Below are 13,751 nucleotides of genomic sequence, written 5' to 3' on the forward strand. Positions count from 1 at the left end.
TAAGATGTAAGAAAACATTAAGCTGCTCTGAGTGTGGGAGAAGATTTGGCTTCAAGTCAGATCTGAAGAGACACATGATGACTCACACAGGAGAGAAACCTTTTAGCTGCTCAGTCTGTAAGAAATCTTTTACACAGCGTGGTAGTTTACGGTCACACGTGGCCTTATTCCACACAGGAGAGAAAAGACACAGCTGCGGTGTTTGTAACAAAAGATTTGTCTGGCGTTCTGATGTCAAAACACATCAATGCGTTGGTCCGATGGAAACAGAAGCTCATGGAGAGGACTATGGAGGACCAGAACCAGCCAGATCCTCACATCCACGTTTACAACCAGAGACTGAAGACCAGACTGAAGTCTCTAATAAACCTGAGACTGATGGAAGTGCTGATTGGAAGGAGACCAGAGAACCTCAGTCAGCTTTAAACTCTCTGAAACGTGGTTCAAGATGTAAGAAACCTTTCAGCTGCTCTGAGTGTGGGAGAAGATTTGGCCAAAGGTCACATCTGAAGAGACACATGATGACTCACACAGGAGAAAAACCTTTCAGCTGCTCAGTCTGTAAGAAATCTTTTACACGGAGAGCATATTTACAGTCACACATGATGACTCACACAGGAGAGAAACCTTTCAGCTGCTCAGTCTGTAAGAAATCTTTCACACAAAGAGGAGGTTTACAGAAACACATGGTAGTCCACACAGGAGAGAAAAGATTCAGCTGCAGTGTTTGTAACAAAAGATTTGCCCGTCAATATCGTGTCAAAAGACATAAATGTGTTGGTCCGATGGAAACAGAAGCTGATGTAGAGGACTGTGGAGGACCAGAACCAGGAAGGAACTCCCATCCACTTTTACAGCCAGAGACTGGAGACCAGACTGGAGACTCTTCTGAGACTGATGACAGTGCTGATTGGAAGGAGACCAGAGAACGTCAGTCAGCTTTAAACTCTCTGAAACATGATACAAGATGTAAGAAACGACTCAGCTGCTCTGAGTGTGGGAGAAGATTTGGATTCAATTCAGAATTGAAGAGACACATAACAACTCATACAGGAGAAAAACCTTTCAGCTGCCCTGAGTGTGGTAAAGCTTTCTCTGATAATGGATACCTAAAAAAACACATGATGACTCACACAAGAGAGAGACCTTTTAGCTGCTCAGTCTGTAAGAAATCCTTTACACTGAGAAAATATTTACAGAAACATATGAGAACTCACACAGGAGAGAAAAGATTCAGCTGCAGTGTCTGTAACAAAAGATTTGCCCAGCAAAATGGTGTCAAAAGACATAAATGTGTTGGTCTGATGGAAACAGAAGCTGAAGGAGAGGACTGTGGAGGACCAGAACCAGCCAGGAACTCACATCCACTTTTACAACCAGAGACTGAAGACCAGACCGGAGACTCTTCTGAACCTGGGGCTGATGACAGTGCTGATTGGAAGGAGACCAGAGAACCTCAGTCAGCTTTAAACTCTCTGAAACATGATTCAAGATGTAAGAAAACATTCAGCTGCTCTGAGTGTGGGAGGAGATTTGGCTTCAAGTCAGAACTGAAGAGACACATGACAACTCATACAGGAGAGAAACCTTTCAGCTGCTCAGTCTGTAAGAAATCTTTTACACAGAGAAGATATTTACAGAAACATATGAGAACTCACACAGGAGAGAAAAGATTCAGCTGCAGTGTCTGTAACAAAAGATTTGCCAAGCAAAATGGTGTCAAAAGACATAAATGTGTTGGTCAGATGGAAACAGAAGCTGATAGAGAGGACTGTGGAGGACCAGAAACAGCCAGGAACTCACATCCACTTTTACAACCAGTGATAAAAGACCAGACTGGAGACTCTTTTGAACCTAAGACTGATGACAGTGCTGATTGGAAGGAGACCAGAGAACCTCAGTCAGCTTTAAACTCTCTGAAACATGATTCAAGAAGTAAGAAAAGATTCAGCTGCTCTGAGTGTGGGAAAAGATTTGTCTTCAAGTCGGATCTGAAGAGACACATGATGATTCACACAGGAGAAAAACCTTTCACCTGCCCTGAGTGTGGTAAAGCTTTCTCTGATAATGGATACCTAAAAAAACACATGATGACTCACACAAGAGAGAGACCTTTTAGCTGCTCAGTCTGTAAGAAATCTTTTACACTGAGAAAATATTTACAGGAACATATGAGAACTCACACAGGAGAGAAAAGATTCAGCTGCAGTGTCTGTAACAAAAGATTTGCCAAGCAAAATGGTGTCAAAAGACATAAATGTGTTGGTCTGATGGAAACAGAAGCTGATGGAGAGGACTGTGGAGGACCAGAACCAGCCAGGAACTCACATCCACTTTTACAACCAGAGACTGGAGACCAGACTGGAGACTCTACTGAACCTGAGACTGGTGACATGGAATAATGTTTGTGCCTTAAAGTCCAATCAAAACTTCTCAAGTATCAAGCAGATATATATAAAAGACTTTATATTGTGTAGTAGTTAAAAGTAGACTGTTATTTTAAATAATTTATTAGATATTGTTTTGTCTTGTAAGGTCTGTCATATTATCATTTAAGGGTGTTATAATTTAGACCCAGCAGTCTCGGAGAGGAGACTTTGTCTCTGTGTCAGGGAGACAGGAAGAAGACATTGAAAGCTATCTTTAGTTTAAAAAGGGAGATGTGATGGAGGTAGCATAGGGAAGTTAGCCTAGCAAGGTGTTTCCTGTCAGGGAGCGGAGGGGTTTTCTGTTTGAAGCAAAGCTGAGAGCGACATATTATGATCTGTATAAAACTCTGTCCTTGGTCTCAGCTTCAGGTTTATAAAGGACGCTGTGGAGATTAAGGGACAATGCAGCGATATTCCCAGAGGACATTAATAGCAGACTGGTCAGAGACCAGGACATTCATGATTTCATTTCATTGTTGCTAATCCTTCTCTAATAAAGGACAGTTTATGTTACTCCTTAATATGTAGGCCTATTGTTTTTTGTTATAGCTTACATTGGTTTCATAACCTTCTCCATTAGTCTCCCATCCCTGGACCAATAACGTGGTCTATATACAGGACGTATGTAGTGGAGTTTACATTCATCACACGGGAACACCACAATGCTTCTTCATCTTTTTATTTTGGTGGGGTCACTTGTCAGAAGAATGAAAAACATAAAGTCATTTACTTCTTCTAGTTTGTCTGATTGTTCTGTATGAACATTAATTGTAGAAAGAGTTTTAGAATTAGACATACAGTGGGATTTGAAAGTTTGGGCCCCCCAGGTAAAAATGTGTATTCATGTGCATAAAGAAGCCAAGAAAAGATGAAAAAATCCCCAAAAGGATCAAATGACAGATTAGACATTCATATAATATGTCACAAAAAGTTAGATTTTATTTCATCATTTGCACTTTCAAAATAACAGAAAACTAAAAAGTGCCATCTGTAAAAGTTTGGGTCCCCTGCAGAGGTAATACCTTCTACCCCCCCCCCATTGTTTGAGGTGTCTCCCATTCTTCCTTCTAAAAGTCTTCCAGTTCTTTGAGATTTCTCAGCTGACTGTCACGCACTGCTTCTTTAAGTTCTAGCCATAGTCAGAAGATTGTGAAGGCCATGGCAAAACCTTCAGTTAACGCCTCTTGATGTAATCCACCGTGGACTTTGAGGTGTGCTTAGGATCATTCTCCATTTGTAGAAGCCGTCCTCTCTTTAACTTCAGCTTCTTCACAGATGGCATCAAGTTAGCTCCAATATTTTCTGAAATGGTATTGAATCCATTTTTCCATCTTTTCTTAGCTTCTTTTTTTTTATATATATATATTTTTATTGATTTTTCACAAACAATAAACAAACACGCCCAGCCACTACCAACATACAAAACAGGGGAAAAATTATCCACACACACAAACTGCACATCACATGTTACATCACACAATGTACATCACCGTTTACAACAAAACACATACATAAAAAAAATAGAAAAAATTCAAAAGAATTTATGACTTGGTAAAGACAAAATCTGGTCTCCCACCCTGCAACAAACCAGCAAGATCACCAGGGAGGTGATCAAGAAAAGGTTGCCAAACATTATAAAACAAATTGGCATTGCCCCTCACTATAGGCGTTCCAGAGGAAAAACCTTAAATATTTCTCTGTACCACTGTGTGACCGAGGGAGGTTTTTCCTCAATCCACTGGAACAAAACACAACGCCTTGCTAGAAGTAAGAGTTTACCCATTAACAACAGTTGCCCTGCAGATAGAGAGAGCTTCTCTAGATGTAGATTCAGAAGGAACAAGACTGGTTCTGATTTAACTGTTTTGTGAAAAATTGAACTTAGCTCCTGAGAAATATTCCTCCAATACCTGAGTATTAAGGGACATTGCCAAATACAGTGATAGTAGGTCCCTACTTCTTTCTTACACTTCCTACAGAAGGGAGAGACTTGAGGGTTGATCTTGTTTAGAAAATGAGGAGTGCGCTGCAATCTATGTAATATCCTGTACTGACTCTCTCTAAGTCTATTACACATAAACAGTTTCTTAACAGATTCAAATGCACCTAACCAGGTATCAGTGTCAAGATCAATCTCCAAATCCCTTTCCCATGACTCCCTGCTTTTGTTAACATTGTCACAATTAAGAGAGTACAGTTCTCCATAGAAAAGTGAGATAAATTTCCTGTTATTGGAAGCAATTGAATTAAAAGTAAGGAGGAGGTCATCAATTGGACTCTCTATTGACTGGTCTGTTGAAAGTACAAGATTGGACTGTACAAAGTGTCTAATCTGAAGAAAACCAAAAAAGTGGTTATGTGGTATTTGGTATTTATTTTGAAGTTGTGAAAATGACATAAAATTATTGTTTTCAAATAAATTACCCACGAACCGTAGCCCCTTTGAGTACCAAAAATTGAAAATACTTTTCCCCACACCAGGAAGGAAACCTTTATTTTGGGTTATAGGTTGTAACGCTAATGAAAAGCCTCTCCGACCAACATGTTTAGTGACATCATGCCAAGTCTTTAAAGTGTTAAGCATGATGGGATTATTTTTAACCTCTGCCATGATTTCACCTTTGTTAATTGAAATAAGACTGATAGGGGAGAAAGGGGCACAGCACCAGGCATCCACTAAGGTTCCCTCCTGATGGAGAAAATGATTGAGCCAGCCTGATATTATGCGTGCGTGACAGGCCCAGTTATAATACAAAAAATTGGGAAGGGCTTGACCCCCTCTGCTAATGGGTAATTGTAAAGTTTTCATCTTTAATCTAGGTCTCTTTCCGTGCCATATGAAATTTGAGAGAACTCTTTCTATACCTAAAAATGCTTTTCTAGTGATCCTAAGTGGTAGCATTTGCATTGGATATAATATTCTGGGAAGCACGTTCATCTTTATCAGGCTAATCCTGCCCATCCAAGACAGAGGAAGATCGAACCATCTTTCAAGATCACATTTAACTGCTGTCAAAGTAGGCTTAAAATTCAATTTATACAATTCTTCAACCTTAGCCGATACTCTGACGCCCAGGTAAACAAAGCCAACACTCGACCATCTAAATGGAAAGTTAACAAGAGATGCACGGTCTCCAAAGTTACCCAGTGGCAGGGCCTCTGATTTGTCATAGTTAATTTTGTACCCTGAAATTTGGCCAAATTGATCTATAATTGCTACCAGAACAGGTATAGAGTTCTCTGGTTTGGTTATAAACAGTAATATGTCATCAGCATAAAGCGATATTTTGTATTCAATGTCTCCTAAGGTTACACCGGATAGTCCATTGTGATTCCTAATAGTCTCAGCAAGTGGCTCGAGAGCAAGTGCAAATAAAAGCGGTGAGAGGGGACAACCCTGACGTGTACCTCTACTCAAAGGAAAAATATCAGACACCGAGCCATTGACCAAGACCCGGGCGGTAGGAGACCTGTATAGAAGCTTAACCCACTGAATAAAATCTGAGCCCAGCCCAAATTTATCAAGAACATCAAAAAGGTACTCCCACTCCACCCGGTCAAACGCTTTTTCGGCGTCTAATGAGACCGCCAGGACCCTCTTCTCAGTACTATGCGAAAATTGTATTATGTTTAGGAGCCTTCGAACATTAGAGAAAGAATATCTATTTTTGACAAATCCAGTCTGATCTGGTCTAACTAGGACAGGTAGCATCTCCTCCAGCCTTCTAGCCAGGAGTTTTGATAATATTTTACAGTCAACACCAAGCAAACTTATTGGCCTATAAGACCTGCAGCAATCAGAAGGCTTATCTTTTTTTTAAATCAAAGAGATGTGGGCCAGATTTTAAGTTGGTGGAAGCGTGCCTCTATCAAATGATTCAGTAAACATGTTAGTCAGGGGTCCAACCACCAGCCTAATCATCTTTTTATAAAATTCAGGCCCGAATCCATCCGGACCCGGGGCTTTCCCACTCTGAAGTGATTTAATGGTCTCTGTAACTTCCTGTGCTGTAATTGGTCTACATAAATCATTTCTACAATCTTCAGTTAGAGTGGGAAGATGTATTCTATCAAAAAATCGTTTCCTCCGCTCTAAAGTGTTTTGGCACTCGGAGGAATATAGTTCTTGATAAAAATCCTTACAAATTTTGCACATAGTTTTGGTTTCAAAATGCTCTGTGCCTTTACCGTCCCTAAGCGATGGTATAACATGTCTGGCCCCTGGCTAGTCGAGCCAGGAGCCTCCTAGGTTTATTGCCAGATTTGAATAATCTATGCTTAGCAAAAAATATGGCAAATTTTGCTTTTTGAGACAAAAGTTGCGGGCAGAGCGGGCTGCTTCTAATTTTTTAAGTATAGATAATGAAGCTGTGGTCTTGAGGTCCCTATCCAGAGCTATAATTGGTTGCTCAAGTTCAATTTGGTTTGCCAGTATACTTTTTCTCTTTGCAGCAGTATAGGAAATTATGGCTCCTCTCAGGAAGGCCTTGCCTGTTTCCCACAGAGTAGACGCAGAGATCTCAGGTGAATCATTTGTTGAGATGAAAAGGTCCCATTGTGATTCCAAATATGTTAAAAATGCAGGGTCACTCAAAAGAGAAATATTTAAACGCCAGTGTCTAGATAGGGGGTTATAGTAAGGTGGCCTGAGTTCTATAGAGACCGATGAGTGGTCTGAGAGGGCACATGGATTAATAGAGAAGTTTATAGTCTTGTCCAGGGATAACCTCGAGACAAAAAAATAATCAATTCTAGAAAAAGAATGATGAGGGCGAGAGAAAAACGTGAAGTCTTTATCTTGTGGGTTAATTACTCTCCATGCATCAAATAAAACCAGATCTGTACAGAGCCTCTTTGTAGCTTGGGCCATTTTGGTAGGGGGTAAAGTTTTAGGTGGGCTGTGGTCCATTTCTGGGGCCAAAACGCAGTTAAAATCTCCTCCAAGTATGACATATGGAGGGCAAATTGAGGAGATGTCAGCCAATAATTTAGAATAAAACGAGCTATCAAATGCATTGGGGGCATAGACGCTTCCTATAAGAACACGTTCTCCATACAGACATCCAGTAACAGCAACATACCTTCCTTCAGTATCTTGGATGACTTTATCAAGTGTAAATGTAAGATTTTTATGGATAAGTATTGCTACTCCTTAACTCTTTGCGTTAAATGAAGAATAATAAATTTGACCGACCCAGTCCCGCTTTAATTTCAAGTGTTCCAGATCAGTGAGGTGGGTCTCTTGTCATAGTGCCACTTGTACCTTATCTTTTTTTAACATGGAAAGAATTTTCCGCCGCTTCACCACATGATTGATACCTATGACATTTAGTGTAATAATTTTTGTGTTACTCATGACGTGGATTACTTATCGAGTAGCAAGTAAGAGTGATCCATTTAGGGCAAGAGAAACATAATATAGAAGGAAAAAAAACAAAAAAACAAAAAAACATTACAGTTCGCACTTATTGGGCAGATACATTGTGCTGGGATAAACATGCCCATCTCTAACAAATGGGAGAACGTCAGAACTCTGGGAAAGAAAACAAAACAAAACAAACAAAAAAACAGAAAGCTCCCCAACGGGGAGGATTGTAAGAGCACATGCCACTGAAAGGTGTAATCGCTTCTGGAAAACAAAACAGTTTTCATATCTCACTCCCACCCCCACAACATAAAGTTAGCAAACACCTTATTATCCTGATCAGTCAGATCAGCAAAAAGCTCCTGTAGCAACAATATTACCAGTAACGTCAAATCCCTCGTATCTTAATAGAGGACGAAACATAATTGAGCCAACTCGGCTCTGAACCCATTTAAATTCTCATGCAAACTGTTTTAGTTTGCTGTAATAATAGTTTTAGAACATATAGTCTTCTGTATATGTATAATAAAACTTACTCAGTCCTTAGCGAACCAGCAGAAGAGAATCACAGATCGGAGTCATCTTCTGACTCTATTCCAGCGTATTGAGAAAGTTTTCTGCAGCTCTCCGTGTTTCAAATTTGTGCTCCGTACCGTTGTGGTTCACGGTGAGTGTAGCCGGGAATCGCATGCTGAAACGGATACCTTTGTCAATGAGGGCTTGACATACGCTGTTGAAGGCGCGACGTCTCTCTCGAACCGCAGTAGACAGGTCTTGGTGAATAAAGATCTTTTTGCCTTCGTACTCCAGGTTCGGCTTCGCCCTCAGTGCTGCCATTATCCTGGGTTTGTCTCTGGAGTTGTGGAGCTTAATAATCACCGGACGTGGACGTGCTCCCCGTAATCCCAAACTGCGATGTGCCCGGTCGATCTTAATACGGCTTTTAGTACTGGGGCTACCCTCCAAGCCGAGTACAGTCGGCAGCCAAGATTCAAAGAACTGTACAGGACGTTTCCCCTCCGTGCCCTCTTCCAGATTGAGGACACGGATATTGTCCCGCCTGCTCCGGTTTTCCATATCATATATGCTATCTGCCATTGACTTAATTTTTTTCTCTGCTTCGGCAACTCTTAGTTCCAGCCCGGCCATCGTGTCTTCCACATCCGAAACTCGCTGCTCCGCCGCGGTGATGCGTTTGGACTGGTTCTCCAAAGTTGAGGAGATTTTTTTTTAGAGAGCTTTTTGTCCATGGCATTAGTAAAACTTTGGGTTACCTCGCGGATCAGAGTCGCGGTGTCCACACTAGGCAGAGGCCCATCGTCTTGTAATGGAGAGTCACTAGCAGAGCTAACATTAGCAGCAGGAGTATTTGTTAACTTCCGTGACTGAATTTTCATCTGTTTCGACATGGTTAATCACCAGCAAGGTTCACTTGTTGGTTGCCACTTATGTGGTTGCTATTTTAAGCTAAGAGGGGTGTAGCAAGTTGCAGGAAAGTTAGTCAATATTGTGTGGGAGCGGGAGCTCAGCGAAAACACGTCCTCAGCCAGGCATAGTCACGTGCCCCCTCTGTCTTAGCTTCTTTATTTACATTAAAACAAATTTTTACCTGGGGTCCCCAAACTTTCAAACTCCACTGTAGATTATAGAGATTTGTGCATAGAGTAGTGAGTAGGTGGAAGTCCAAACTGAGCGCGTCAGGGAAAGCTGCACAGAGTAGCGACGGAACACGAATCTGTGACAGGAAAACCAGGTTAGTCATACAGCAAAGTCTAAAGAGCAACGTTCACTAGATGACTGGCCTAGTTACCACGTAGGGGGATGGAACAAACTGGCGCTGCAGAGGTGGTCACCCCGGGTTTAAATACAGCGGCGGTGGTGATGATGATGATGGGATGCAGCTGTGCAGATAGACGGATGGTTAATGGGTGGCCACACCTCTAGACCCCGTTCCTCGTAGGACGCCCTCGTGTGGACGACAGACAACACAGACAGACACACACACAGGGAAAAGGGAGAATCAGGGTGTCCGCGGGGTTTTAAAAAGTATTAAAAAGTGATAAATCAAAAATGTCAAATTTAAGGCCATTAAAAGTTTTAAATGTAGTCTCAGAGGTATTATTTTTTTTATTAGGTATTATTTTTTTCAGACTATCAGGTGACCTATTCTGATTGAAATTCTATCCTGCGTTCGCGTTAGTCCGTTTAAATATGGGCTTTGGCGTGTCTGGCACATAATCGAAGATCCTTCGACTCCGTCTATGTTTGATGCTGACGTCATATTCAGTGGTCGTTCGACATCTGCGCGCTCAGCAGAAGTGGTTTACGTTTTATTTTAGACTTGCTTCAAGCCATATCTTCAACGACTGGACAACCATCGTCGTCTTTTAATTTAATAGGGTGACCAGACGTCCCCGGTTTCCGGGGACAGTCCCCGATTTTGGCAACCTGTCCCCGGCTGGATCTGTCCCCGGAAATGTCCCCGGTTTTCACTGTGACTGACAGACCCGAAATTGGAATGAAAGAAAATACTGACAAAACGTAGCCGATGGTCGCACACCCTACACACGCAGGCTCCAGACCGCCAGAGCCCGCGGTGCTCAGAGAGGTTTTAGAAGCCGTATTTTACGATGCTAAAATCACTGATTATTTACATGGAGTCTGGTGGGTTCAGCGAACGCAATTTCACGGACTTTTATGTTTTAAAAAGGATCTTAATCTTTAACAGAAAGGTCGACCTCCTCAGAAATCCTTTCCATAATGTTGTTAGACTCTTAGAATATTAATCTGAGTTTGTTAGCAGCTAAACGAGCACTTTTATGAACGTAAATACAAGCTGGACAATTATCCTAATAACTTCCATTGCAGCGATCTCGTTTAATATCAATGTCAAAGGAAAATATGTCCTCAGTAGTTTTTATTGTATCTGATTCTCAATGAGCTGCAGAAACAAGCCTTGAGCAATAAAGCAAAAGCTGTCAGCAGTTCAATAAACTGTACAACATTATGAAATATTGAGACTTTCTATCTTGAAATATTAGGACTTTCTATCTTGAAATATTAGGACTTTCTATCTTGAAACATTCCCCTCTGAGGTGTAGTGGAGTGGAGTATGAAGTAGCAGCAGGGGGGGGGGTCTAGGATCAGACCTTGGGGGGGGGGGCTCGGCCCCTAATGAGAACAGCTCTAGGTCTAGTGTCCCTGTTTTAAGTTTTACAAAAGTAAAAACATTACTTGTTTTGGAGGTAAATACGCTTCGGAGCTGAAAATGTCCCCGGATTTTGTCTGAGAAATCTGGTCACCTTACTTTTAATGGGTAAATGAAAGTTTTCTGATAGCTGTGTGAACAACCCAGAGTTTAAGGACTGGCACAGGCCTTTGCGCGGCTGCACCTCCAACACCGCCGCAAATTAGTGCCACTTTAGGCCTCCTGGCCAACGCTACGGCTCCAGCACCGTCTGACCTCCGGATGGGCGCCACACCAACACTGCGCGCCGAGGCTCTGTGGTGTCTGAACGCTGCAGTTAAACACCACTCATTAACTCAAATGAAGGAATTTCAGAGCTGTTTAAAGAAATGTTTCTCGACTCTGACATCGCGAAGTCATTCACTTGTGGTAAAAACAAAACCGGGTACATCATCGGATTTGGATTAGCATCGTTCTTCAAAAAACGCCATTGTGCTGGAACCATCCGTTCTCTCCATTGCACATTTATGTAGTTTGTTTTACTTTTATTTACTAAGTGAAATAAATATGTGCAAGATGTTGTTAATGATATGTTGTCTCTAATTCTATTCATGTCTGTATGTTATAAATGTCAAAATCTGTGTAAATAATAGAAAGGTCGCTGATTAACACTTGCAATTTAGTGTCGTGATGGTTTTAAAAATAATTCTGAAGGTAGTAAAAAAGGTATTAAAAAGTAGTAAATTTAACTAAAGGATTGCTGTACATACCCTGAGAATGGAACACAAAAGGCAGCAGACCCACAACACACCTGGCTGGACATAGCTTCATCTTCTTTTTTTATAAATGTTTGTATTGTTTTAGAGAAGGTACAGTGCAACATTACAATGTCAATTGTAACAAGACGACCTTCTATTAACCCCGTCCCAACCACAACAAATCCTTTTGCCGAGAAAAAATACAAAATAAAGACAAAAATAAATAAAAACAAAGTGAACAAATATACAATTTAAAATAATAGACAAAAAAAAAAAATCTTTTGTTACTCCTGGTAACATATAATGTAGTCATTTTTTTCTAATGTTAGAAACATCATAATATCAGAAAGCCACCTGGAGGCTTTTAATTATGTTGCTGATTTCCACTCCATAAGTATTATAGCTTCATCTTCTCATCCTGGCTCAGCAAACGTGCACCGATTAAGCCGCAATGAGCAGATCACACTAAGTCAAGCTGCGCTACTTTTGTGCAACAGGTCCCAGGACATGCTGAGTTCCCTCCACGAGGAAATAAAGTGAAATGCTTGGAAGTAAACCTTCTGTTGATTATCATGTACGTTAGTAGTTATTGTCTGGGTCACAACAACCTACAGGTGTAATTAAGAAAAGGAAGAGGAGAGGACTGTTAGAAGTTAAAATATCACCAGTTCAGGTCCATCTGAAAATGTAACAAACATGGGGTAACTGAGTCTTTGTTGTTAGTTACCCAGAGACAAAACGCATCTGTGGGGCCATGAACTGTGTCGCAGCTCGCTGGGAGGACGGCCGCCCAACGCAGATTGGGAGATGTTCTCGGAGGGCATGAGGAGTAACAGTTAGACCCAGTGACAACGGGTCAGGGGGCGTCTAACGTTAGACCCAGCGGTGGTGGGTTGGTAGAACCCTAACGTTAGACCCAGCAGCCTGCAAGCTCCCTAACTTTTGGTGAAATTTGCTGTTTTTAACCCTCTGAGCCCGAGACACTCGCCCACGAGTAAAAAAGTACCTCTGATTCATAGTTTAATAACTTTTGAACCATACAAGCGATTTACTCACTTTTGGTTTCGTTTGAATCCTGACGTTTTCGGCTTTACGGAGGTCTTTTCCGGGTCTTTCTAGCCTCTACAGGGGGTTTTCTATCCAGCCTGGAACTTCAGCCTCTTTGGCCTTTAAATCCATACTGTTATATCCAAGATTGATCCACTTTATGTCCATAATTCATCGCGTTTTGGCTCATTTCTGCCGCCGGCTCGCTCCTCCGTCTCTCTCTCTGTCTGTCCTGTCTATTTTGCAGGAAGTGCATGCCCATATATGGGAGATAAAGGCACCCCTCTTGTATGGAAGGCCAGAGGGGACAAAAATGCCTATAGACTCTATGGAAGGCCAAATAATGCACTACTTAGACACATATTTGCTTGTATAACATTGCTGTGGGTGTAATATCAATAAATATGACATTATTATGTTATTATTGGCATAAGTAAATATCATGAGAGCAAAACGTCTGGACTTTTTTGGAGTAAATGCATGTATTTTGTCACTGTATAAGTTATAATGATTATTTCTTCACAGTGTGACTCCCAAGACATATGAGAAGTGTTTTAGAGGTTTTACTTATATGTCTGTGATATCAATACATATCTGGAAGATTCATGTTCCGTTTTATTTATTTATTTATCTTTAAGGCCCTACAACCATTTTTAACATGCAAGTGACCTCACTGCAACCCAAATATTCCAATAACCCAGTTTGTCCTAAAAAAAAATGAAGTTCATATCTTGACTGTAGACAACAGGGTTGATGTTTTACAAGTTATTATAAAATAAATCCAGACGGACAATAAACTGTAGAAATGGCCTCAGGGCCCAGAGGGTTAAACCAAAGTGGGTTACCAAACTCCTGTGCCTTAGCCTGCCAGCGCACCTCCATAAGGTGCCTAGTGAAGGCAGGGTCCTCCTCATGCAGGGAGCAAAAAAAATCCCATCCTCCCAGAGTCTTTAGGGTGAAAGATC

General features: G+C 41.3%; 1 long non-coding RNA gene across 1 annotated transcript; it reads right to left on the minus strand.

Annotated features, from left to right (window-relative positions):
- Position 1: 1 nt before the first annotated feature.
- On the minus strand, positions 2-1,698 carry LOC116677121 (uncharacterized). Its single transcript, XR_004328930.1, has 3 exons — positions 1,588-1,698; positions 460-543; positions 2-99 (listed from the first exon to the last, which is right to left on the minus strand). It is a non-coding gene; the product is annotated as an uncharacterized LOC116677121 (long non-coding RNA).
- Positions 1,699-13,751: the final 12,053 nt, after the last annotated feature.

This window comes from Etheostoma spectabile, unplaced genomic scaffold, assembly GCF_008692095.1.
Source record: "Etheostoma spectabile isolate EspeVRDwgs_2016 unplaced genomic scaffold, UIUC_Espe_1.0 scaffold00004397, whole genome shotgun sequence".
Lineage (NCBI taxonomy): Eukaryota > Metazoa > Chordata > Actinopteri > Perciformes > Percidae > Etheostoma > Etheostoma spectabile.